This window comes from Staurois parvus, unplaced genomic scaffold, assembly GCF_062004578.1.
Source record: "Staurois parvus isolate SC_StPar_1 unplaced genomic scaffold, SC_StPar_1.0 ptg000133l, whole genome shotgun sequence".
Classification (NCBI taxonomy): Eukaryota; Metazoa; Chordata; class Amphibia; order Anura; family Ranidae; genus Staurois; species Staurois parvus.
In genome coordinates, this window is record NW_028317929.1 from 13,175,220 (window position 1) to 13,200,847 (window position 25,628).

General features: G+C 41.0%; 1 protein-coding gene across 3 annotated transcripts in view; it reads right to left on the bottom strand.

Annotated features, from left to right (window-relative positions):
* Nucleotides 1-25,628, bottom strand: part of ARHGAP26 (Rho GTPase activating protein 26) — a 643,079-nt gene that overhangs the window by 599,811 nt on the left and 17,640 nt on the right. The window lies entirely within an intron of this gene.

Genomic DNA, 25,628 nt, shown 5'->3' on the forward strand with positions numbered 1-25,628 from the left:
GGCAGATAAGAGTTAAAGGAAATATAAATCTGTAGTGGAGGAAATGGCCTATAGTACGTGGTTTCCTCCAGGGATGATCAGACGTGTGGATGCACTTCTGGAATGTTATGCTCTGTAAAGGCTGGGAAGAGAGAGGACTGTAGATTAAAGCAGCATCAATGAGCACTACTTGCTGCTAGTGCATGCTTTCCAGCTAAATATCCTGCAAGGGCACTTACATCATTTACATTCCCCATAACAGCAGCATTACGATTTCACTACTGCCATACCTATTAACATTCAGAGATCAGAAAGAAGGAAACACTTAAAGCAGGAGTGCTCAACCTTTTGAAGAGCGAGGGCCACTTAAGTGATATGGTAACTGGTCACAGACCACAATGAAATTAAATGGTTCAGAATTCACTTTTTTTTTGTCAGTGGGAGGGAGAGGAGCAGGAGCCGGCTTTCAGCAGTGCAGGAGGAGAAAAAAAAAAAATGGAGGAGGACCGGTTCCTGTATATGCCACCCCTATCACTCCTGTTAAAGTGTAAAACAGATAGGGAGGCCATTGCATCCCCTGATGCTACACTAGTGGTTGGGGTGGTAAACACATCTCAATGATGGGGTATTACTATTCCCCAAACTGAAAATGTAAACAAGACCTTACTGTTCGAGACCCCTAAAAGGCTGCTTTCACACTGATGCTCTGCAGATTACCCACACTGCAGGTGCAGCGCAGTACACCTGTGGGTTAGCTGAGCTTTGCCATAGACTTCTGTTACATCTTACAGGCGTGGTGCACCTTCAGAAAGTGCATCAAAACCAAAGCATATAAAAAAAGTGCACTTACCTGGTTTAAGGTAAACAGGTTGAGCACCCCTGACTTAAAAGCATATCAAAAACCCAAAATATAATATAATATATAGTAGCTTACCAGTCCTTAAAAGAGGTGGTTGCATTAGTTTTCTTTTTACCAGGATTTTCCCCCTTTATTTTTATCAGGTAGTCCTAATTATGTTAGGTACACACAGGGAGCTTGTCTTTCGTTCAACCCAGCAGGCCAAAAAAAAAAAAAAAACCCTGACCAAGCAATATTAGATACCCAGCGCTGCACAATTTCTTTAACAGTCTAATTATTCTTATTAAGTGTTCTTGCATGGCAAGACCACTTACTGTTATCTCACATATATATCCTTATTATTATAGCCAAATTTACCACCCTAACTCCTCCCACAGTTTTTACACTACATAGACAGTAATATACCGAAACATGCAGATTGTTCCCAATTGGTGTGCTATTACTTTGTGGAACGTTTCGCCAAATGGTTCATGAAATATCGGCGTTTTTGTGGTGAAATTGGTCCCCTAGGAATGAATGGCGGAATGTTCAAAACTAGAGTGGGAGCTGACAACAGATAGCGTGTGAGCTGAAAAATCAGGACATGATTTCTAAACTGCCATCACTCCCTCATTTTCAATCCCACCTACACAAATCTTATATCAAAACATTCAACTATCCCTGCTGCCACTAAAAATATCCACGGCTAAGCCATAGTCCTGATAGCTTTCACAATATGACCATTTGTTTGCAACTCACGCCGCCCATTGACATTCATTGAAACTCCACTCTAGCCACCTCAAATTTGAAGGGCAATTTCTAAACTGTGACTATGCCTTCATTTTTAATATTTCAGAGACATACTATGCATCAAAATGTAGGTCTGGGTCTTGTGATTCTCACAATATAAAGCTCTTCGGTGTAGGATTTCTAATCTACAACCGTTTGAAGATAGCAACCGCCAGTGAAGTGAGCAAGTTGGAGCAGTTTGTTTTTAACCGCTCTTCTCTGCCCTTGCTGTAGAGTGAGTTGCCATAGGAACCCAGGTGTGCGAGCAGGCAGCAGAGTGACAAAAGCTAGAGTGTGAGTTGTAGACTACTGGTGGAGAAAAGAACACTTCACACAATTTCCCCAGAAATTGTAGCTTTTCTACTTATTATTATTATACAGGATTTATATAGCGCCGACTGTTTGCTCAGCACTTTACAATATAATTGACCATTACCATTGGTAACGCATTGCAATCCGGATTGCTTGTTTTTATTACATGTTATGTGGTTGTATGTGTATGGATTTCATTCTGTTTCCCTGATATGGGATTAATAAAATGATGTGATTTTACACGTGAGCTAAGTGGCATTGGTGGTCATTACCTACTTTTGTAGTTTGTTTTATTGCTACTACTATACTTTGTTTTCTAGATCTCAAAGATGTTTTCTTTTGTTCAACTCTATTACATTAGATGTGATGAGATTACAGAAGAAAGAGAAGATGGTTTTTGTTTCTAGTTTGTTTAACAGGATGCACAAAAGGACACTGCTTTTCAGACAAGATTAACATGATTTTCTGTACTTTTTAAACATGTTCTTAGCCTAAAAAATGAAATCTAATGCAACCAGCATATTTCAAAGGCATTTTTGTTCTTGGGTTTAGTTATGCTTTAGGCACTAAATACATACAATTGTGTTTTGAGTTTATATATACTTTAATATATTAAAAAAAAAAAAAGGATCAAGTATACCCTATTATGTTACAAGAAGTGGGTTTCTTGGATAAAACAATGAAATAACAGAGCTGTCTTCAGAATTTTCACTAATTAGGATTCTGGAATTATGGCCATTCTAAGCCATGAATTAGCAGTGTCGTCAGATTAAATTCTAGAACCAGAGTCCCAGACATCTTTAGAACTCCTTACTAGAGCTGAAACTGCTGTAATGACAGCCATATTAAATGTCAGAATGCAAACACAAAGGAATGTAAATACTCTCCCCTGCCATAAAAAGTGACATTCTCCTTGAAATACCTCCATCTTCATTCATTTCGCCTCACATAATCAGATGCTAAAACTGATGCACTTTTGGCACAACTGTGGTCCTTCATTCCAAAACACATGGCACAGATAACACCTATACGTAAAGTGCTAAGCAGCTGTGGCACATTCCTACATCACAGATGCTCTGGTTATGGATCTGGTAATAGATTTGTTTTATATGGCAGCTCCAAAATTCTACCTGATCACCTTTGTATTGAAGGCATGTGAAATAAGCTTGAGTACCTTGAGTGAGTTCCTAAAAAAAATGGGTTGCGCAACTATCACCATCTCCATAAGCAGCAAGTTCAGAAAAGTCAACATTGAGATCCAATAGTGCTTTTAGGTGTTCAGTGATCTAAAATCTAAAAGAAAAAAGACATACAGGATGACGCTAACAAAATACCACCACTAATTGAAGGTTCTGTTTATCACACAAGAAAACTTCCCAACATGTTGATAAAATTGCTTTTGAGCAACTTCTCACGTCTTCCGTTTCAGTTTCCATGCAGAAGAGAATAGGTGCAGGAATGGTTAGTGTGCATCAACTGAACACTATAGGAAGAACTTCCAGGGAAACTTCCAAGGAGGAGGCAAGTATCGAATAATCCTTGTACAGTAGTGGGTGGAGTGTAGGCAGGATCTATAATACCTGAATCTCCAAAACCATCTTCCTAGAATACGCTCAAACTCATATTAAAAATATGGCATGAAGCCCATGGTGTTGGGCATTTTGGTGTAGAATATTGCAATGAGGTAGGCACAATGTTAATGAAGAGTGCCATCTACAAACTATCTAGGAAACTATGGTATGATAACAAACGAGGAATTGTTTTCTAACAGACTTCTCTGGAAGCACTTCTGAGACACATAGCTTTTCAGATCTCTGGCCAATGGATCAAGGTTTTTTTTTTTTTTTTTCTTTTTAATAATAGCATTATTTTACATTCAATGTTTACAAGTTTCAGAACTTCTGAAGATTAGGCTCTTTGAAAAGCACAGATTGGCATAAAAGTCATATACAGGCGTACCTTGGTTTACAAATTTAATGCCTTCTCCAGGATGTTTCAGATTGCGAAACATTTGTAAACCGAATCGTGGTTTCTCATAGGAATGCATTGAAAACCAATTAATCCGTTCCGGAGGTCAGAAAAAAGTTAAAAAAAAAAAAAAAAAGTCTTATCTGTTCAAAACTCTTTATAAAGTGCACTTTAACGGCATAAATACTGTACAGGGACGGGATTAAAAATTAATTTGTAAATGCATTGAAAACCAATTAATCCGTTGCGGAGGTCAGAAAAAAAAAGTAAAAAAAAAAAAAAAAAAAAAAAAAAGTCTTATCTGTTTATGCACTTTAAAAGGCACGGGGCCGGCGCTATAAACCTCCCAGGCGCAATGCATTCTGCGGAAACTTGCTTCGTATTGCGAAACAAATTCAGAAACCGAAGCATTATTTTCAATGGATTTTCATTCGTAAACTGAAAATTACATTAACCGAGGTGTTCGTAAACCGACGTACGCCTGTCTGCCTAAAAGATAAGCACACAAAACACGGTGTAGTGTTTCAGTGAGGTCCTGAGTATTCAAATCATTTTCTTCATTAATAAAGTTCCTGAGCTACTTAAAGAAAATATATTTTTGTATATTGCTTGTAATTTTCTGTGTACAAGGAGCTGCCATATTTGTTCATCACACACTTAACAGCTGCTTCCTGATCTTTCCCACAATGCAAGTTTGGCCGACATTAAAAAATGCACGCTATGAGACTTAAAATTGCATCCTGGCGCCTGGGCTTTTGTCAGTTCCCGCTCGCGAAGGGGACAGTTGCTAGGCAGATGCGAGAGCGTGCCACCACAGAAGGAGAGGGGTGGAGTCAGAGGAGGCGGGGTGCGGTGGAATTGACGTCATCTTCTCGTGGTGCTTCTCTCGGTGTGTGAGGCGGAGGCAGCAGGAGAGACACCGGAGGAGCTGAGGGGGACAGACACCAGACATCGAAGCCTCCCCTGGGCACTGAAAAGATAAATCACGTATCTGTGCTGGATATTGGGGGGGGGGGTTTGGAAAAACACATGGATGAGGGAGAATGGGGGAAGCTTGAGGCACAAGTGTGTTGGATATGGGAGGGGGTTGAAGGTACAGATGTGCTAGATGGGGGGGGGGTTTGGAGGCATAGATTTGCTATTCACTTGCTCACCAGAGGATTTACTCCCCTTCCTGACCAGGCCATTTTTTGCGCTACGGCACTGCATTACTTTAACTGACAATTGCGCGGTCATGCAACGTTGCACCCATAGTAAATTTACGTCCTTTTCTCCCCACAAATGGAGCTTTCTTTGGGTGGTATTCGATCACCTCGGCATTTTATTTTTTGTGCTATAAACAAAAAAAACACGACAATTGAGGGGGGAAAAAAAAAACAAAAAAACACAAACAATATTTTTTACTTTTTGCTATTAAACACGACCAATAAAAAAAAATTTTAAAAATCAAATTTAGTCATAAATTTAGGCCAAATTTAGTCTGCTACATGTCTTTGCTTACAAAAAAAATATATTTTTTAATTTGTGTAAATTAACCGGTTTACGTGAATGTTATAGCGTTCACAAATGGCGGTATAGATACTGGAAATTTTAATTTTTTTTATTAGTAATGGCTAATGGTAATTTTACTAGTAATGGCCGCAATCAGCAACTTATAGCAGGACTGCAGTGGGCATTCGGACACTGGGGGGAACGGACATGGTGTCACGAACATCCACAGTGACACCACTACAGTGATCAGCGCTAATAAAAAAGCACGGACACTGTACTAATGGCACTGGGCAGGAAGGGGTTAACATCTTGGGTGATCAAAGGGTAAAATGTGTGCATTTTACTATGAGGCGGTGTCTGTACTTTCCACTGTAAGCAGAATGATTTGTATGGCTCTGCTAAACAGAGCCATACAAAGCAGTGTGCTGGAGTGGACAGGGGAGTGAACTGTATTGTAATACTCAGCGATCACCGAGTGCTGACCAGTAATCACCGGGACCCGGTGATTGAGAGCAGAGGCCACGAATGGTGGCACAGGTAGGGCGCTCGCGCACGCCCCCTTACCCAGATATGCAAAATCTTGTATACACACACACACACACGTGATTTTGTGCACCCCTGTCAACCTGTAGCAGTAGTTCTGCTATAGGGTGGTGGGAAAGCCGTTAAATCAGTGTAGTAGAATAACAAAAATATGGGAACAATAACAGGTAACCTCAGGGCACCGCCTAATGGAAAAAAAAAAAAAATCTGATTGGGCTGGAGTCCATTGTTTTTCAGCATCAGTAGAATGCTTAACCAGTTCAGCTCTACAGCAATTTTTTTTTTCATTTTTTGCAAACATATAAAAATCTGCATTTTTGGCATTAAAATGATCTAAAACCCATAGAACATTTTTTTTTTTTTTTTTTTTAAGCAGAGGCCCTGCAGAATAAAAAGATAGTAGCTGCAATTTTCAGGTCATCCACTTGCCCTCAAGAAGATTTACCCCCCTTCATGACCAGGCCATTATTTTGCTATGCGGCACTGCGCTACTTTAACTGACAATTGCACATCCAACAATCATCTACCACTTACCCAAAGAAAATGAAAATCTTTTTTTCACACAAACGTTTGCACAACTGTTTATCAAATTCATATTTTCAGGAAAAATAATAAAAATTAATTTTAGTGCAAATATACACAATACTCAATTTTTGTAAAATATAAAAAATGGAGTTGTGTTGAGTAAATAGGTGCCAAACATATCAAGCTTTAAAACTGCGTGCGCCTGTGATAACATGAAAAATTATCATACCCAAAATCTCCATAGGCAGCGCTTTAAAAAGTCTTTACTGCTAATCAGTTTAGAGTCAACCGTGAAGCTATGATATTAGAATTACTGTTGTCCACACGCTGAGTGATACCTCACATGTGTGGTGCAATTGAGGTTTACATACATGTGTGCACCCTGTGCCACATTTGCACTAGTGGGTGTGAAAGGGGCAAACAGGGTCAAGTTTTTTTTTTTTTGTATAAAAAAGTTATTCTACTTTTTTTTTCCAACTTTATTACCATCACAAGGGTGTTAAAGTGATACTAAACCAACAGTAAAATCAGTCTGTATATGCAGTAAAGCATACTTGATACTGTGGAACCTAGGGAATAATCCTCTGCATTGTGTAAAACTACAGTTTGATCCTGACGTCTCTGATCCTCCCCTTCTTCCACTGCCCCCCTCTTATCTCCTGAAAAGACAGTGGAGTCATTCTGCACATGCTCAGCTTGGTGTGCATTGCTAGAAAGTTTTTTTTTTTCTTGGGAGAGTGCATGTGATCAGGCCAGGGCCAATCAACACTGTCCAGACAGAGGTCAGGGTTCTGCATCCTCCTAGAGCAAAAAGAAAAAAACTCTTCCTACAAGCTTTATCCAGTGCTCTGCTGAACACTGATGGACGTCACAAGACTGCTCCAACTACTGATGAGAAAAGGTATTTAGCAGTTTATATTTACTAAAATAATTGCATTTCCATTTAGTGTGTACTGTGGGAGACCAGATATAGTGAATGCAGGGTCCTGGGTTTGGTAACACTAACAGCCCCCATGTAATAGCATTGGGCAGGTGACAGGAACTCTTAATGGAGCTCTATTACACCGCAATGTCTTCCCTGCCATCCAAAGCAGCTAACCAAATACAGATCATGCTTGGTTAGTTGCTTCCCTAGCTGCAACTAAATAACCATCACTTCTGGCTTCATCACTGCAGAGGAGATTGTGGAACGCATGTTCCTCAGTCTCCTCCCGCCTGCCATCCTGAAGCCATCCAATAGGCTCCCAGGAAGAGCAGGAAAGTTCCATAACCATGGAGGGGGACCACATCACAGGCACTGTAAAAGTGATATGGCAGCCTTTCAGCCAGGATCCAGATGAAGAAACACAAGCTTATGACTTCTATAGCAGCCATGAGTTATGCAGTCAAGGGGCCCCAGTGGATATTGGGCAGTGGGAAAAAAAATAAAAATAAATCTGTGCAGCTTTGTAAAATGCTCATTATTGCCATACCTGTAGCCCATTTTGGTCCCCTGACCTGAAAATTCCTAGTTAGCAGCCCCCATGTCCTGACTTGTTAGGCCTCATGTACACATGAACTCCCCTAGACATTTAGCTCTCCCAGTAGAAGAAACACTAAACGCGGCAAAGATGCGTGTAAACGCAGTACCACGTTTAGCCACACTTACCCGTATATAGCGCTTGGACATTTATTTGACTGGCCAGAGTATTTTAAAAATGACAAACGCCCAAGCGTTAAAACGGGGCTAGTGTTTAGACATGTTTACATGCATTTCAATTTTTTTTTTTACAAAACCTCTCTCTCCCGAACGCAATTCTTCTGTGTTCAGGAGAGGAACGTCATACTGCCCCTAAACTCTGGCAAAAGCCTATGTGTACATGGACATAGGCTTTTATTGAGATGAGTTCAGGGACTTTAGTGAAAAAAATGCCAAAACCCCTAAACTCACTCATGTTTAGGAGCAGCATTGTACAGGAGGCCTTAGGCTAGGTTCACACCTACGCAATTTGCATTTGATCCGTTTCCGCAGCTTTTTGTGGTGCGTTTTGTATTTGGGCATATGCATTTGACGCGTTTTTAATGGGGTTTTTTTCTAACATGTTGTTGGGCAGATTAAAAACGCATCAAAAACGCATTATATGCATTTCTGTGTCTCCATTGAAGTCTATTGAACCAAAAACGCAAGGTTTTGCATTTAAAAAAAGTTGCTGACTCTTTCCAAAAAACGCACCGGGTGAAAACGCAGAGATGTGAACGTGTTCCATAGGAAATCATGTTAAATGGACTGTAGTGTGTTTTAGCAAAATGCAAAAACGCTTAGGTGTAAACCTGGACTCTTTTTCACACTGTAATCAAAAATTTAGAAGTCAGCAGCTAAAAATACTGTGCCTGCTGACTTAAAAAAAATAAATAAATAACACACACGCTGAATTTTCCAGCTTTTTGTTGGTCTTCGTGTCCCCGACGCTGGCATCTTAACCGTCAACAGTCAGCTGTGACTCCTTGTAGCTTCACAGCTAGCTTCCCCCGACGCTGATCCCCATGAACGGTCCAGCAGTCTCCTGGGACCTGTGACATGTCCCAAGAGGCTGCAGGGAGAAGTGGGGGTCAAACTTCCGCTCCAATCACCTAGCAGGAAGAAAAGCAGAAATTCTCCCAAAAGGTACGCAGGCTAATTCATGTACACAGGGACGTCAAAATGCAGTCCAAATGAAATGGACAACACAGCTAACAATGTGCTAACAAGCCCACAAAAAACAACAACTATTAAGGCTACGTTCACACTAGCTTTATCAGCAGGAGTCAGTCAAGCGTTTGGGAAGCGTTTTTAATGCTTCTCAAACGCCTATGAAAATTCTGCACATAGCAGCACACAGTGCTGTTCACACAGAAGCGTTAGTGTCGTGTCGCAGCAAAACTGATGCCTCGGGTCGAGTCAGGAGGAGTTGAAGCCTCCCATTCAAGTATATGGTGCCTCTCCTGGCAGGCTTTTGCGGTGCGGTTGCGGAGCGTTAATAACATTTAACTTAATTATAGGAGTTTGTGGTGCGGTTTAACACTTGGCAAACGCCTATCAACTGCCTCAAAACCGCGCATAGGGTGTTTGGGAAGAGTTAAAAACACTTCCTAAACATTTGTCCAATATAGGGGCGTTTGGCAAGAGTTAGAAATAAAGTCAAGTGTGAACGAGCCCTAACACTGAGAGCTACAGTAAATGGAGATGAACAGTCAGCAGCTGCAGTATATGTAGCTGCTGACTTAAATTATTTTTTTTGGGGGGAGTCCAAAACTGACACCAGAAGAGGCCCGATCATCCACCTGGTAAAACTTACAGAACCTGTGAACAAATGACTAAGTAAGCAGCCTTGCAATCTGAAAAGAGATACCAGATACTGAGCCAAAGAGGCACGAACAGATCTAGTGGGGTACACCTACACAGGAAATGTGGAACCTGATGAGGACTCTGATATAAGTGGGGACTATGATGGGCTCATGTTTATTTAGACTTTCTTTGCCTTGTTTTACTGATGTTCTTTCTCCGCTGTCTTGAACCATTTTATGTTAAAATACAAAAAAAACTCCCAATTAAAATCTATTCATGAATTTAAAATTATATTCATTCATTTATAAAGCAGATTTTTTTTTTGGCCCATAAAAATTTGTAAAAAAAATATGATGCAGCCCTTGTACTGGAAAAAGAAAACAAAAAAGAAAAAAAAAAACCCAACACAAGGGACTATACTTCCTTTTAATGCGATGTGTCCATTGTGCTGCTGGCTCGTGCTATAGTTGAAAGCTTCCTCTACTGATTCCCACCCCAAGCAATACTAAAAGGTTCATTTTTTTTTTTTTTGTAAAATAAACAAACATGTTATACTCACCTGCTCCATGTAGTGGTTTTGCACAGAGCAGCCGCGCTCCTCCTCTTCTTGGGTTCCCCACAGGCTCTCCTGCCTCCTCCTTTCTGTCGGGTGCCCCCATAGCCAGCAGCTTGTTGTGGGGAACTCACTGCTCCAGGTGTCCATTCACACACGGAGTCGCGGCTTGCCCCCTCCTCTCTCCTCATTGGCTGACTGGCTTTGATTGACAGCAGCGGAAGCCAATGGCTCCCGCTTGCTGTCTCAGCCAGTGAGGAGGCAGAGACCCAGGACAGCAGAAGCTATCATGCACATTGCTGGATTGTGATGGGGCTCAGGTAAGTATTGAGGGGGCTGGGGGGCACTGCTGCACACAGAATATTTTTAGAATGCATGAAGGCAAAAAACCTTTAGCCTTTACAACCGCTTTAATAGGACCAAGGGACCAGGGGTGTATTTACCACAAGACAAACAAGGCATTTGCCTAGGGCAATATTTTTCAGGCAGACAGCGGTGTCTCCTGAAAGAAGAAAAGGAAGAAGGGACACACGCAGCACGGGGAACAGGTGGGATCTGAGAGAGGCTGCAGACTTCTTGATGGTGTATGTAGAGCCTGATTCTTGTTCCCGAGGATGTCCAGAGCTGTGAAGGTGAGTGTCTTATCTCTTGTGGGGGGCAGTGGTAGTGGAAGGCTTTCTTGGGTAGGGGCTGCCAGTGCATGGGGAGCGGTGGTAGTGGTAGGCTCTCTTGGGGGGGCTGGGGTATTGTTGATTAATGAGGGAGCCAAGTTTTGTGTTGCCTAGGGCAGCACCAAACCTAAATAAATACACCACTGCAGGGGACAGGTCATAAGCACTCAAGAGAGGCAATGTTGCTTGCCCTTTTCTGCCTACCTTCTCCATTCATAGAAGCTGTACTATAGTTTCTATTAAAAAAAATATATATATATATATATATATATATATATATATATATATATATAAATAAATATATATTCGCCATCTATCCATCTATGAATGGAGGACATGGACCTTTCATTCATCTGCCCTTCCCTTATTCAAAGATCACCTTTTATTCATGGAAGCTATAGAACAACGTCTAGAACTACAGGCAGAAAGTGTGGACACTATTAATGAGCACAACAGACACATCACTAAGTAATGTCCCTTATGCTAATTTATCTAACTAAACTTGGGCTTCATTTTACATTTTGAAGAGTGTGGTATTGTACACAGTTCAAAACATTTGATATACATTTTATAGTAATATGTTCGGTCATATACTTTAATAATAACATTGGACACTTCAAAAAGAAGAAGTCTAAGCGGTCTCATTACCTGTGCAGCTTATCCTGTCTCAGTTGTGCATCCAAAGCATTTGGTCTTGTTAGACAAGTCCTCACTTGTGACTGGATGCCAGCGTTCCTTACTCTAAGTAACTTTCACACTCTAGCCCCTCATTACTTATTCCTTACTCTAAATAGAATTTAGCATCCATGATGAAGATAAAACACTGACATCAGGTTGTACATAGTAGATCAACATATTTTTCCAAACAGCAGACAAGTACCAGCTCTGATATAATGAGGTGCTGATGGCACACAAATGCTGCCAATGCAGAGAATATACTAGTACATCACTGGGTAAGCAGAATCATTATGACAGCTAAAGAAATCTAAATATAGCAAACAAAAACTCTCATTATCTTTTGTTTTTATTGCCTCAGAAACAAAACAACAAGTTTATTGACCAAACAATTATAAAAACAATTTACAGTTAAAGCATATCTAAACTCAAATGTAATATATTGCAGCTTACCAGCTGTGTTTACACTTGAGCATTTAGGCTCAGTTCACACTGCCGCGACTTGGGATCCAACTTGTAAGATCCCAAGTCGCATGACATGTGAAATCCCATGTTAGTCAATGAGAGCTGTCTTAGTTAGCACTACTGAAGTTGTTCCGACTTTAGAAATGGTTCCTGAAGTACTTCAGGTGACTTCTATCCAACTTGTGTCCATAGACTTTAACAGAAGTCACCTCCAAGTCGGATCCTCATCTATATTGATGTGATCTGGATCAGACAATACAGGAAGTTTACCCAGGCAGTCCCTGAAAGTTGCTTCAGAGTCGCTTCAAAGTAGTACTCAAGTTGCCTGGCAAAGTCGCACTGCAAGTCGCGCGACTTTGAGGTAGCAGTAGTGTGAACCAAGACTTAGACAATTTAACCACTTAAGCTCCGGAAGATTTTACCCCCTTCATGACTGGGCCATTTTATACTATTCGGCACTGGACTACTTTAACTGGCAATTGCACAGACATGTACCCAAATGAAAATTATATTTTTATCACACAAATAGTGTTTTGTTTTGGTGGTATATGATCACCACTGGTTTTTATTTTATACATGAAAAAAAAGACAAAAATAAAGAAAATTTCAAAAAATATTTTTTTTTTACTCTGCTACAAAAAACACTCAAAAAAAGTTTTTTTTTGGTTCATGAAAGCTATAGCACCTACAAACAATGGTAAATATACTGGAATTTTTTATTTTTATTTTATACTCTTAATGACTGTGATCAGCGACTTAGTGGGACTGCGATAGTGTGGTGGGCAATAACACGAATACATGGATTAGTAATAATATACACGGTCACTGTACTAATGACACTGGCTGGGAAGGGGTTAATATTCATTGACAATCAGGTTGATTGTGTGCCTAACAATGTGCAATGTGTGCTGCTTTTTACTAGATTGCTTTGTTTCTTTTCCCTGCTTTGCAACCCGATGACATCCTGCACCGTTCAGTCAAGGTAGCCAAAGACCGGAAGCTGGGGAGAAGATGCCAGAGGTGGTGAAGGACCTCACGGGCATCAGACTGTTGGAGAATACTGTGGTGAAGTATCCTTGACTTTAGTTCCACTTTAAAGTTGAATTCCAGCTAAGACGTCTTAGTCATTTACAGTTTTGTTCCTTTTTGGAAGAAGGTTTTACAAAAATGATTAAAAGCTGACCAACATAAACAATTAAAGGCTGACCACTGTAAACATCCGTCAGTGTAAAATTTCTTGTATCAAACCTCATAACTGCTCATTTTCCTGGACACCTTGGTCTGTTAAAGGAAGCTGAAACATAACAGAATTAATGGGCAGATAAACAGGTAGAAAAAAAAAAAAAAAAAAAAAAGCATAAAAAAGAAAACTAAATGCATCCACCACATCTCAGAATTGGTAAGCTGCAAAATATTTAGTTTTTGGGTTTAGATACGCTTTAGTGCTCATGCACACTGGACATTTTTACAGCTGCTGCTTTTGGTGTTTTTTTCTACAGCCAGTAAACTCCCCAGAATGTTATCCTATGTGCCCATGCACACATAGGCTTTAATCAGTGTTTTTTAGCTGTAAACGTATCAAAAACACGGAACACTGGCATTTTTGGGCCAAAATGTTGTCTTTTCTGACAAAAAATGTGGCTAAACGCTAATGCAAAAAAAAAAAAAAAAGGCAGAAAAACACGCTTTGTAAACACGACTTTATACAGCTAAAATGCCCAGTGTGCATGAGGACTTTAGTCGTATAAAAACTGTAACAATCTGTCACACTTGTAGGCACATAACTCTCCAAACAGCATGTAAAAGATGAAAGGTCATGCACAGTCACAAACTTTTCATGTAGAGATGTCAGCCATAATTTTTCCCCTCATTCTTGGTGCCATAAAATACCTTCAAATTTAAAGTCAAACTCTGTACCAAATGTGTTTTTTTGTTCTGGATTGTGTGAGGAAGATTTAGACTGCGGTCCACGTTCCTGACTCCCTGCACTCAGTGATTCCCGTACTGTCTGAACTACCTGAAACTTCTCCTCTCAGCACCTCTGTAGTTCAGAAGGCAAGTTTTATGAAATGTGTGACAGTAGTAAGTTTACAAACTTCAAGATCATTCCGTTTAAATTGGCGTAGTCTAGAAATAATTGAAATACAGTGTGGAAATGAATACATGACTCTAAAGTCTTACACTTTAACCAGCTCCTACTTTTTTTTGTGCATAGGGCATGAAAACAAAACTAAGCGACTCAACTAAGCCTGAAAACATAGGGCCTGGCGTGCAGAAAAATAGCTGCAGGTGCTCTGGACTGGTGAGTCAAAATTTAAAATATTTGGCTGTAGCAAAAGGCAGTTTGTTTGTGACGGGCTGGAGAGGGGTACAATAATGAGTGTCTGCAGGCAACAGTGAAGCACGGTGGAGGTTCTTTGCACGTTTGGGGCTGCATTTCTGCAAAATGGAGTTGGAGATTTGGTCAGGATTAACAGTGTCCTCAATGCTGAGAAATACAGGCCAATACTTATCCATTATGCCATACCATCAGGGAGGCGTGTGATTGGCCCAAAATTGATTCTGCAGCAGGACAATGACCCCAAGCATACAACCAATGGCATTAGGAACCATTTTCAGTGTAAAGAAGAACAAGGAGTCCTGGAAATGATGGTTTGACTTCCACAGAGTCCTGATCTCAACATCATGGAGTCTGTCTGGGATTACATAGAGACAAAAAGGATTTGAGGCAGCCTACATCCACAAAAAAATCCGTGGCTACTTCTCAAAGATGTTTGGAACAACCTACCTGCCGAGTTTCTTCAAAAACAGCGTGCCTAGAAGAATTGATGCCATTTTGAAGGCAAAGGGTAGTCACACCATATATTGATTTGGATTTTTCTTCTGTTCATTTACATTCTATTTTGTCATTTGATAAAAATAAAATTAAACTCTTCTATTTCTGAAAGCATTCTTAGTTTATGGCATTTCTTCACACCTACTTACAACTTTTACACAGTACTGTAGGTCTGTCTAAGTTTAACAACAACCACCTAGCCTCTTAGCACTGCCATGAATTTTGAGTAATACAGGTCTACCCTATATCCAAAATCCAAAGGGGTTGGGAGAGAATTGGCGGTCACTGCCTCACTGGTACCATAAGATTCTTGCTTTTATCTCAGTCTCACTCTTCCACATCATAGTTCTCACACGACATGGGACAATACTATAAATATGGGCTTGTCTGCCCTTACAATGTCATGCTTGACACCTTAGCAGCCAAATATGAGACTTGTGGCGAGTGTGCTTAGCACTGTGGAAGTTTTGACTTGCATCACCATTCCTAAGTTGTTTCGGTAGCTCGAGTGAAGGAGAGCCAGAAAGGCTTCATCAACAGGGGGGCAAACAAAGAAACTTTACTCTTACATTACAGCAGCTGCTTTGCTACAACTTGCACATAGGTACTCATTGGAGTTTGTTGCTTCCTATGGCCCTGCTGGGGGGATTCCCCATGTTTGTATCAAGTACTATTTTCAGTGGCACTGAAAGTGAGAAAATCCAAAATTTTGCGTTGTCACTGGAACAGGAATAGAGGAAAATATTACAATGGGCACACTGTGTGAGGGAATGTTGCTACGCATTAGAGATATTTTCTCTCACTTCCTTTGAATGGAAAAATCCCCAATGTGACATAAATGGCCCAAAAATGGACAAGGATTTTAAACATTCCTACCCAATTAAATCTATTTTGGATTTAGGTATATTTTAATTATAACCTCATGGGAAACCCCATAGTCTATTTGGCCGGCATAACCAGTATTTATTGCAAATTAAAAGATACATCACAATAACAAAACAGTAATTATATGAAGCAGATTGCAAGGCCAGTGTGGTATGTGTTTTGTTGAACTTATTTGGTGTATTTACTATGTCTGCATGAACAATTCCAAAAGTACACTATACTGCCAAAAGTAGTGGAACAACTTTCTTAATCATTGGATTGGATGTTCCAATCACCTCCATGGCCACAGGTGTATAAAAATCAAGCACCTAGGCATGCAGACTGCTTCTACAAACATTTGTGAAAGAACGGGTCACTCTCAGGAGCTCAGTGAATTCAAGCGCGGTACCGTGATAGGTTGCCACCTATGCAAGAAGTCCATCCATGAAATTTCCTTGCTACTAAATATTCCTCAGTCAACTGGTAGTGGTATAACAAAGTGGAAGCAACTGGGAACAGCAGCAACTCAGCCACAAAGCGGTAGGCCAGGTAAAAAATGACAGAGCGGGGTCAGCTCATGCTGAAGCTCACAGTGCACAGAATTCACCAACTGTTGAGTCAAGACTCAATAGCTGAAGACCTCCAAACTTCGTGTGGCCTTCATTAGCACAACAACAGTGAGTAGAGAGCATCATGGAATGGGTTTCTATGGCCGAGCAGCTGCATCCAAGCCTTATATTACTAAGTGCAAAGCAGTGTGTTGGATGCAGTGGTGTAAAGAACGCCGCCACTGGACTCTAGAGCAGTGGAGATGTGTTCTCTGGAGTGATGAATCACGCTTCACTGTCTGGCAATCCGATGGACATCTCTGGGTTTGGCGGTTGCCAGGAGAGTGGTACTTGGCTGACTGCATCGTGCCAAATGTAAAGTTTGGTGGAGAGGGGATTAAGGTGTGGGGTTGTTTTTTTAGGGGTTGGGTTTGGCCCCTTAGTTCCAGTGAAAGGAACTCTTAAGGCGTCAGCATACCAAGACACTTTGGACAATTTCATGCTCTCAACTTTGTGGGAACAGTTTGAGGATGGCCCCTTCCTGTTCTAACATGACTGCGCACCAGTACGCAAGGCAAGGTCCATAAAAGACATGGATAAGGGAGTTCGTTTAGGGCTGAGAAACTTGATTGGCCTGCACAGAGTCCTGACTTCAACACAATAGAACACCTTTGGGATGAATTAGAGCGGAGACTGCGAGCCAGTCCTTCTCTTCCGACATCAGTGTCTGACCTAACAAATACGCTTCTGTAAGAATGGTCAAACATTCCCATAGACACACTCCTAAACCTTGTGCACAGCCTTCCCAGAAGAGTTGAAGCTGTTATAGCTGCAAAGGGTGGGCCAACTCAATATTGAACCCTACGGACTAAGACTGGGATGCCATTAAAGTTCATGTGCGTGTAACGGCAGGCATCCTAATACTTTAGGCAACATAATGAATCAGGGGTGTCTGTCTGATGGAATACCATCAGAAGAATAGACAGAAGGGATTCTTCATTTAGGACTGGATAAGAGCAATATTTCAAAGTTGGAAAACAGATTTTTAAGGGAAAAAAAGGAAAGAATTACACAGGAAATCAGTATTGTGTATGTCTAAATGCCATATTTCTGGCACATTTGCAAAATTAAAACCAACTTTTCATATACGATTAATCACCTATTTAATAAAGGAATTCTCAATTATAGATTGACCCATAATATTTACATTCTGATGGTTTACATTGAGGAACAAAAGCTTGGTTACAATGCTGTATGGGCAAAGGGTTAGTTCACCTTTTCAGAAAAAACAAACAGGTGAACCAACATCCCTACACCCCAGTCCTTATTTCAGTTACCTCTGTTGGTGATGCAGTTTCACCATCCATGCAGCCTGCTGCAGGATTCCTTTGGTTTGAAAACCCACGCTATACTTTTTCTTCTTTCCCTAGGAATGCCGGGACAGATCAGAGCAGTTCTGATTGATCAGCACTGGTATGTGGCTGCACTTATCAATCAGAACCACTCTGATTCTTGTGGGATTTTAGGGGTGGTGAAGAGGCAACAGAACATCTCTTAAAGTCCTATCAAACGCCCTCTGAAAAATAATCCACCGCAGATCACATTTCAGTAGGCACCAGTAGTGTAAACGAGCCCTAAAAGATGAGATTTAAAACAGAGTAAGTCAATAAAAAAATGGGAAATGCTACTTGGAAACTGCCTGGCCTTTACCTGAAAACAATTAGGTATGCAACGTCAACCAACCTTCCAGTTAAAAAGGAGAAGTATGAGTTTATTAAAAAAAATAAACATACATACCCTCCTCTATGCTGCTACATTGGTGTACTGCAGCTGTCCCACATGTAAGACGAAATGATCGCTAGGCATTCAAGATTTGATCTGCTCGGAGTGAAGAGAAGTGACTGTCAATGACCTGTCTCCGTCCTGCTCCAGCAGTGATCAGTGGAGCGCGGGGTTTGGGAGGGGGCGGGAGCAGCCTGCTCTTGCTCCTGGCCACATGCTCAGAGGCAGAGCCAGCTGTCAATCAGAGCCTGGAGTGGCTCTGCCCCATCAGCCGACAGTGAAAAACAAAAGTAAGTGCACTCTTGTGACCCATGAGAGAAGTAGGGCTAAAAAAAGCTTTAGCCCTACTTCTCTTTTCAATAAAATAACAAAGAATCAGTCTACATAAACCAGTAAGGATCTGTATAGCTATATTTAACTAGAGATGTGAAAATAAAGGAAGGAATTGTTGCAATCACCATGCATGATTATTTACAAGATAATCAGCCAATCTGACAAAACCTAAATGCCAAGTTTACCTTTTGAATAAAAATGACTATGCAGTCATGTCTAGTTTAGTTTTAGGCACCGTTCACACCAGAATGTAGAGCGGGAAACCCGCGTTCCATGCACGTCTCCTGAACCTGGAGTTGGATTTTAAAATTGTGAACATGAAGGTGAGAGCCTTGAGGAAGCCAGATAAATGAACAGCAGGGCAGTCTTGATCAAGAAGAGGGGTGTAATCTGTAATGTTTCCAAGTTATTAAAAGTGACATTTCTGCCATTAGACCTTGTTAGGACACACATTTTTTGAGCTCCGATAATAATGGTAGCTAGAAGTTTGCATCTCATAAAAGCTCTTGGAACCCAGCAGTCAGCAATGAGAGCTTTCATTTGTAATAGGGCTGTGATCACTAGCGCTTTCATGTGACATGTCTCCAGTCTCCAGCCATCTCCTACAGCATGGCTCTAATCTCCAACCATTCGTGTAGCAAAGTCTATGAGCATCTCCTCTAGCAAGTCTTCAGTCTTTGACAGTATTTTGCATCATTACATATAATATATATGTGGCCCTTTGGTGACATTAGACCCCATACACCTAAGTTGACAACCACTGATTTACATATTGCTAACAAATCCCACAACACTTTACATTACACAGGTCATTCACATTAATCTCTGCTCCTGGAGGTGTACCCAATCTAGTTTATACAACCGAAATCTGACAACCATACAGAAGTAACAATTTGATTGGAAGCGGACTAATCTAAGTTTTGAATTGTTAGAGAAAACCAATGGAAACCCAGACATGGGAAGACACAAACCCCATGCTGAAAATGTCCCTGAAGAAAAATAGAGCCCAAGACCCCAGCGCTCCAGGGAAATAAATACAATTATAAATCAGACACTGAAAGATCGCGCACGCACCCCCCTCCCTCCCCCATTACTGACTGGTGCAGCTTTATGTTGGAAAGCGATGGGTTAATTTGTTGGCTGATAAACCATGATAGGCCTGTGGTAATTCTTCGGCCTCCAGCTTACAATGCCCTACTGAATGTATAAAATGTCTTCAGTGACCTGCTTTATGGAACATGGTTGTTTTTTTAATCTCTTCCTCTTGATAGGATTCTGAGCCATTAAGATCTACCAGAAAAATATTCGACTACAGCAACGTTCTGGGCTAATGTACTGAGGCTGTAGCACAGGGCAAGGCTGATTTCCTCAGACAATGGCAAAGCAAGTACCACGCAGACAAGCAACTAGGAAGATTTATCTGGCAACATCTTCAGAGGGATTAACGCTTGAAAACAGCTCTTCATTTCCTTTGACATCATAAAAGGTCTCATCTGCAGAAAAATAGATTAGTCAACTAAGTATGGCCCTGCATTAAAAAAAGAAAAAAAAAAAAAAAAAAAAGGGAAGAAGACATCCAGATAAAAATACTTAAATCTAAAACATGCTTGCCCACTGTCAATACTGGAATAAAATACACTATGGGTGCAGCTTGCTGAACAGAAAATGGGTGTCACCACCTTCAGACTTCCCTGCAGATACTGACTTTCAGGTGCTTTTCCCCATGAGGGAGGTTACAAAGGTCAGCAATAACCATGACTGCATTGAAAGTTACTTAAAGTGATAGTAAAGTCACTTTGTATATTTTTTACCTACAGTAAAGCTTATAATAAAGCTTACAATAAAGCTTACCTGTAGGTAAAATGACTATCTCCTAAATGTTCACCATTTAGGAGATATTCTATGGAGCAGCAGCCAGTGACATTACCGACGCATGCGCTCTGAAGGAACAGCAGACATGTGCCATTATTTAAGAGCTGTGGGCCATGGCAAAACGCCTGCGAGTATGCGCGGTTGTGACATCATCAGCAACCACAAACCCAAAAGGAGGATCGGAAGAAGGTGAAAGCTTTCTGCAGCGGTGACAGCACACTGCTGGAGGGGTTTGTACTAAGGTAAGTCTTCCATAATGTGCTAGCATTCACTGCATACTAGCGTATTATTATATTACCGTGCAGAAGGAAACTCTTTTTTTTTTCCTTTAAAGTGTTTATTACCACTTTAAAGTGATTACATAGTGTTTTGATGAATGTGTTGTGCTATTATGTAAAGTGTTACTAAACCCAGGACCCTGCATTCACTATATCTGGTCTCCCACAGTACACAGAACATGGAAATGCAATTAAAGTAGATCTAAAAAGTCTACACACACGTTAAAATGTCAGGTTTCTGTGATGTAAAAAAAAAATGAGACAAAAGATAAATCATTTCAGAACTTTTTCCACCTTTAATGTGACCTATAAACTCAGTTGAACAACAAACTGAAATTGTTTAGGTGGAGGGAAGTAAAAATAAACTAATACTGTGTTGAAGCACCTTTTGATTTGATTCCAGCACTCAGTCTTTTCGAGTATGAGTCTATCAGCATGGCACATCTTGACTTGGCAATATTTGCCCACTCTTCCTTGCAAAAACACTCCAAATCTGTCAGGATTGTGAGGGCATCTCCTGTGCACAGCCCTCTTCAAATCACCCCACAGATTTTCGATCAGATTCAGGTCTGGGCCATTCCAAAACTTTAAGCTTCTTGTAGTGAAGCCATTCCTTTGTTGATTTGGATGTATGCTTTGGGTCGATGTCATGCTGAAAGATGTTTATGTTCAGCTTTCTAGCAGAAGCCTGAAGGTTTTGTGCCAATATTGACTGGTATTTGTAAATGTTCATAATTCCCTCTACCTTGACCAAGGCCCCAGTTCCAGCTGAAGAAAAACAGCCCAAAAGCATGATGCTGCCACCACTATGCTTCACTGTGGGTATGGTGTTCTTTTGGTGATGTGCAAGGTTGTTTATGCACCAAACATATCTTTTGGAATTATGGGCAAAATGTTCAACCTTGGTTTCATCAGACCATAACACATTTTCCCACATGCTTTTAGGAGACTTCAGATGTCTTTTTGCAAAATTTAGTCAGGCTTGGATGTTTTTCTTCATAAAGAAAAGGCATCCATCTTGCCACTCTACCCCATAGCCAGACATATGAAGAATACGGGAGATTGTTGTCACATGTACCACACAACCAGTACTTGCCAGATATTCCCGGCAGCTCCTTTAATGTTGCTGTAGGCCTCTTGGCAGCCTCCCAGACCAGTTTTCATCTCGTCTTTTCAACAATTTTACCAGTTCTTGGTAATATCAGTGTTGCACCATATTTTCTCCACTTGATAACCGTCTTCACTGTGTTCCATGGTATATCTAATGCATTGGAAATTCTTTTGTACCCTTCTCCTGACTGATACCCTTTAACAATGAGATCCCCCTGATGCTTTGGCTCTCTACAGACCATGGCTTTTGCTGTAGGATGAGACTAAGAAAATGTCAGGAAAGCCCTACTAGAACAGCTGAACTTTATTTGAGGTTAAATCAGAGGCGCTTTAAAATGATGGCAGGTGTGTACTGACTCCTATGTAACATGATTTTAAATGTGATTGCTTAATTCGGAACACAGCTACATCCCCAGTTATAAAAGAGGGTGTGCACACTTATGCAACAGCATTATTTTAGTGTTTTACCTTTACTTCCCCCACTAAAAGATTTCAGTTTGTTTTTCAATTGAGTTGTACAGTTTATAGATCACATTAAAAAGGTGGAAAAAGATCTGAAATGATTTATCTTGGTCTCATTTTTTTTACATCACACAAACCTGACATTTTAACAGGGGTGTGTAGACTTTTTATATCCACTGCATTTTAGTAAATATAAACTGCTAAATACCTTTTCACATCAGCACTTAGAGCAGTCTTGTGACTTCTATTAGTGTCCAGCAGAGCACTGGTTAAAGCTTGTAGGAGGAGTTTTCATTCTCCCATATGAGACTGCAGGACCCCTGACGTCTGTCTGGACAGTGCTGACAGTCTCCCAAGGAAAAAAAACAAAAAAAAACCCAAAAAAAAACCTCTCTAGCAATACACACCAAACTGAGCATGTGCAGCCCCCCCACATGCTCGGTTCTATCCGAAGATTGGGGACAGTAGAAGCGGAGGATCAGCGAACACAGGATCAAACACCCTTTTTAGACAATGTGGAGGATTGAGCCCTTAGGTTCCACAGTGAGTATAACAAGCATGCCTTACTGCATAAATAGACTGATTTTACTGCTGTGGGTTTAGTAACACTATCATTTTATTTTTATACTTTTTTCATGTTTACCCTTAAAAAAGAGAAGTATGGTTAAAGCCATTTCCACTTCATTCCAGCCTCACATACAGATTGCATCTCCAAAATAATCCTGCACATACTGTAAATACTGTAACAGTCAAATGCTTTGGAAAGACTTAAAGAAGAACTCCATGAAAAAAATATGTTTTCTCCCACGCAGTGGGGCTGTGCCTGCGCTGCATGAGTTAACTGATCATTCAGTCCAGGGGTGTACCGTAAGGCAAAAAAATGGAAAAAAAAAAAAAAAACCATGCTCCCCACATCCAGCGGTAGACTGTTCCTGGCCATCCTCACATCCAGAGCCAGTCTATCGGCATGATGACATCAGGAACAGTCCAGTCACAAGGCCACTTGCATGTGGAGTTGGGGGGGGGGGGGCAGTCTTGGACTCAGAGGATCAGGTAATTATAGGTCTGCTCTGAGGCATAGGTTCTGAAAATCCATCAGGGCCTCAGGTCACAGAGGATTTGAACACTTTTATTGGAGCACATTGTTGCACTGTATTTATATAGTATTTTAGTATATTATTTATATGTTATGAGGTTTATTTAGTGCTGCCCTATGTTATTAATTAATTAGCGTGCTTAGCAATGTTTTCAATAAGGGCCGGTTCACAGCAGTAATGGAGGCAAAGGCCAGCACAGCACAGAATAGTAGTGCACCAGCAGGGTAATAAAAGCATACCAAGCTAAAACAGGCATGATTAGCTCCAACCTCTCCATCACCCCCACCAATGTTGTGCAGGAATCGGGCTCTCCCGGGGTCATCTTAATATGGGGGGTGTGCAGTCTCTTCTCCACAACAGCCAATAGGAGCCAGTCATGTGAGCTCTAATACAATGATCATGCTCACAGGTGAGAGCAGAGGGACAACTCATCGCTGTGCTGCTGTTCTCTCACTATCCAATCACAGGCTGAGGGCAGGGAGGTGACCAGGCTGTATTACTTAAAGTGATTGTAAACCCTCACCTAGTAAAACCCATTCAGTTTAAAACAAAAATGAAAAGGCAAAAACATGCGTTTATAGATATAACAAGAAAAAAAAATTATAAATACCATTCTTCCTTTTTTATAGGTGATCCCATACCCACTGTTCTCAGCTGCATAAGAGCTAAGGGAGGAGAAACAGCAGAGCTTCCCAGTGTGAATCAGGACATATGATAATTGGAGGAGAGTAGGCTGTATTTCCAGCACAACTAGAGAACTGACCACACTGTACTCTCCTGCCTAGTTGTGGTCAGTTTTTAATAGGAAAAGCAGAGGGGCTGGCAGGAGCAACAGAGATTTCACAAAAAGAAAGCAAAAAACAAAGAACAGGATACTTTTTCATACGAGCATATGGTACAGCAGGCATGTATCAGGAATATGAAATGTTGGGTTTACATATTCTTTAACTGAAGTAGAGAAAAGACAGGTCACAAACTTGGCTCTGCTGCCTGGTAAGGCTGTGCATATCATAGATGGACAGAAATAAACATCCTTTCGCAGGTAAAACAGCTCCCATATATGTATCTCTAAAGTATATTTAGTCATTTGCCTGGAGCATAGCTTTAAAAACACCACTGTGTCTGTGGTTAAAAATAATAAAGAATTAAAACAAAAATCTGGACACCTATAACCGGAATTCCTGTCTTGTAAGGAAGACTTGAAACAGCAAACATTTGCAAAACATGCGGAAAGCTGCATAGTAGCTGCACCCAGCACTTTGTGCGGCCCACATACAAAAGATAGTCCTTTCCGATGTACAGTGGGAACTAAGGAGATACTTGGCAGACAATGGATGTGGGATGGGGAGAACAGCTGTTCCTACACGGCATTCATTCAAGGGTTACAAAAGATATGAATTATTTTTAAGTCAGGCCTCTCTTATCACACGTCCTTCAGATGTGGTGATGAGGATAAAATCTGTGAAGAGTAACAGGCTTATTAAAACATTTTTGATGCCAACAATTTGACAAAAACCTAAGCTAATTGCATTTCAATTAAAGTGATATTAAAAAAGGAAATTATAAAAAAAAAAAAAAAAAAGAGAAGAGGTCATACTTATCTGCTCTGTGCAGTGGCTTTGCACAGAGCAGCCCCAACCCTCCTTTTCTCAGGTCCACCTACCGGTGCTACAGGCCCCTCACTCCTGCCGAATGTCCCTGTAACAAGCAGCTTGCATGTGTACACACACACACACACACACACACACACACACACACACACACACACACACACACACACACACACACACACACACACACACACACACACACACACGTTTCCCCAGCCCCCCCGCTCTTTTCTCATTGGCTCACTGGCTGTGATGGCTCCCAGTGAGGTCTCAGCTACTGAGGAGGGAGAGTCCCGAGAGAGCCACTGCTCTCATGCACATCACTGGATTGAGATGGGGCTCAGGTAGGGGCACACAGTTTTTTTAACCTTCATTCTTAAAATGCATGCAGGTTAGGTGGATTTCAATTCATAGGTAACCTCTTCCTGCACAGCCCCAGAATTCCTTCGATGGGCTGTCACAATGGTCACATGATCACGAGTCAGTTCCACCAGCTCAGGACATTGCTAGAGACCAGGAGCTTTGACTTCTTTGTCTCTGATGGCCATGGATGTATATGTTCAGCACGTAGGTGTTAAAGTGTTGCTAAACCCACAACAGTAAAATCAGTCTGTATATGCAGTAAAGCATGCTTGCTATACTCACTGTGGAACCTAAGGGGTTAATCCTCTGCATTGTGTAAAAAGGCTATTTGATCCTGACTTCTCTGATCCTCCCCTTCTT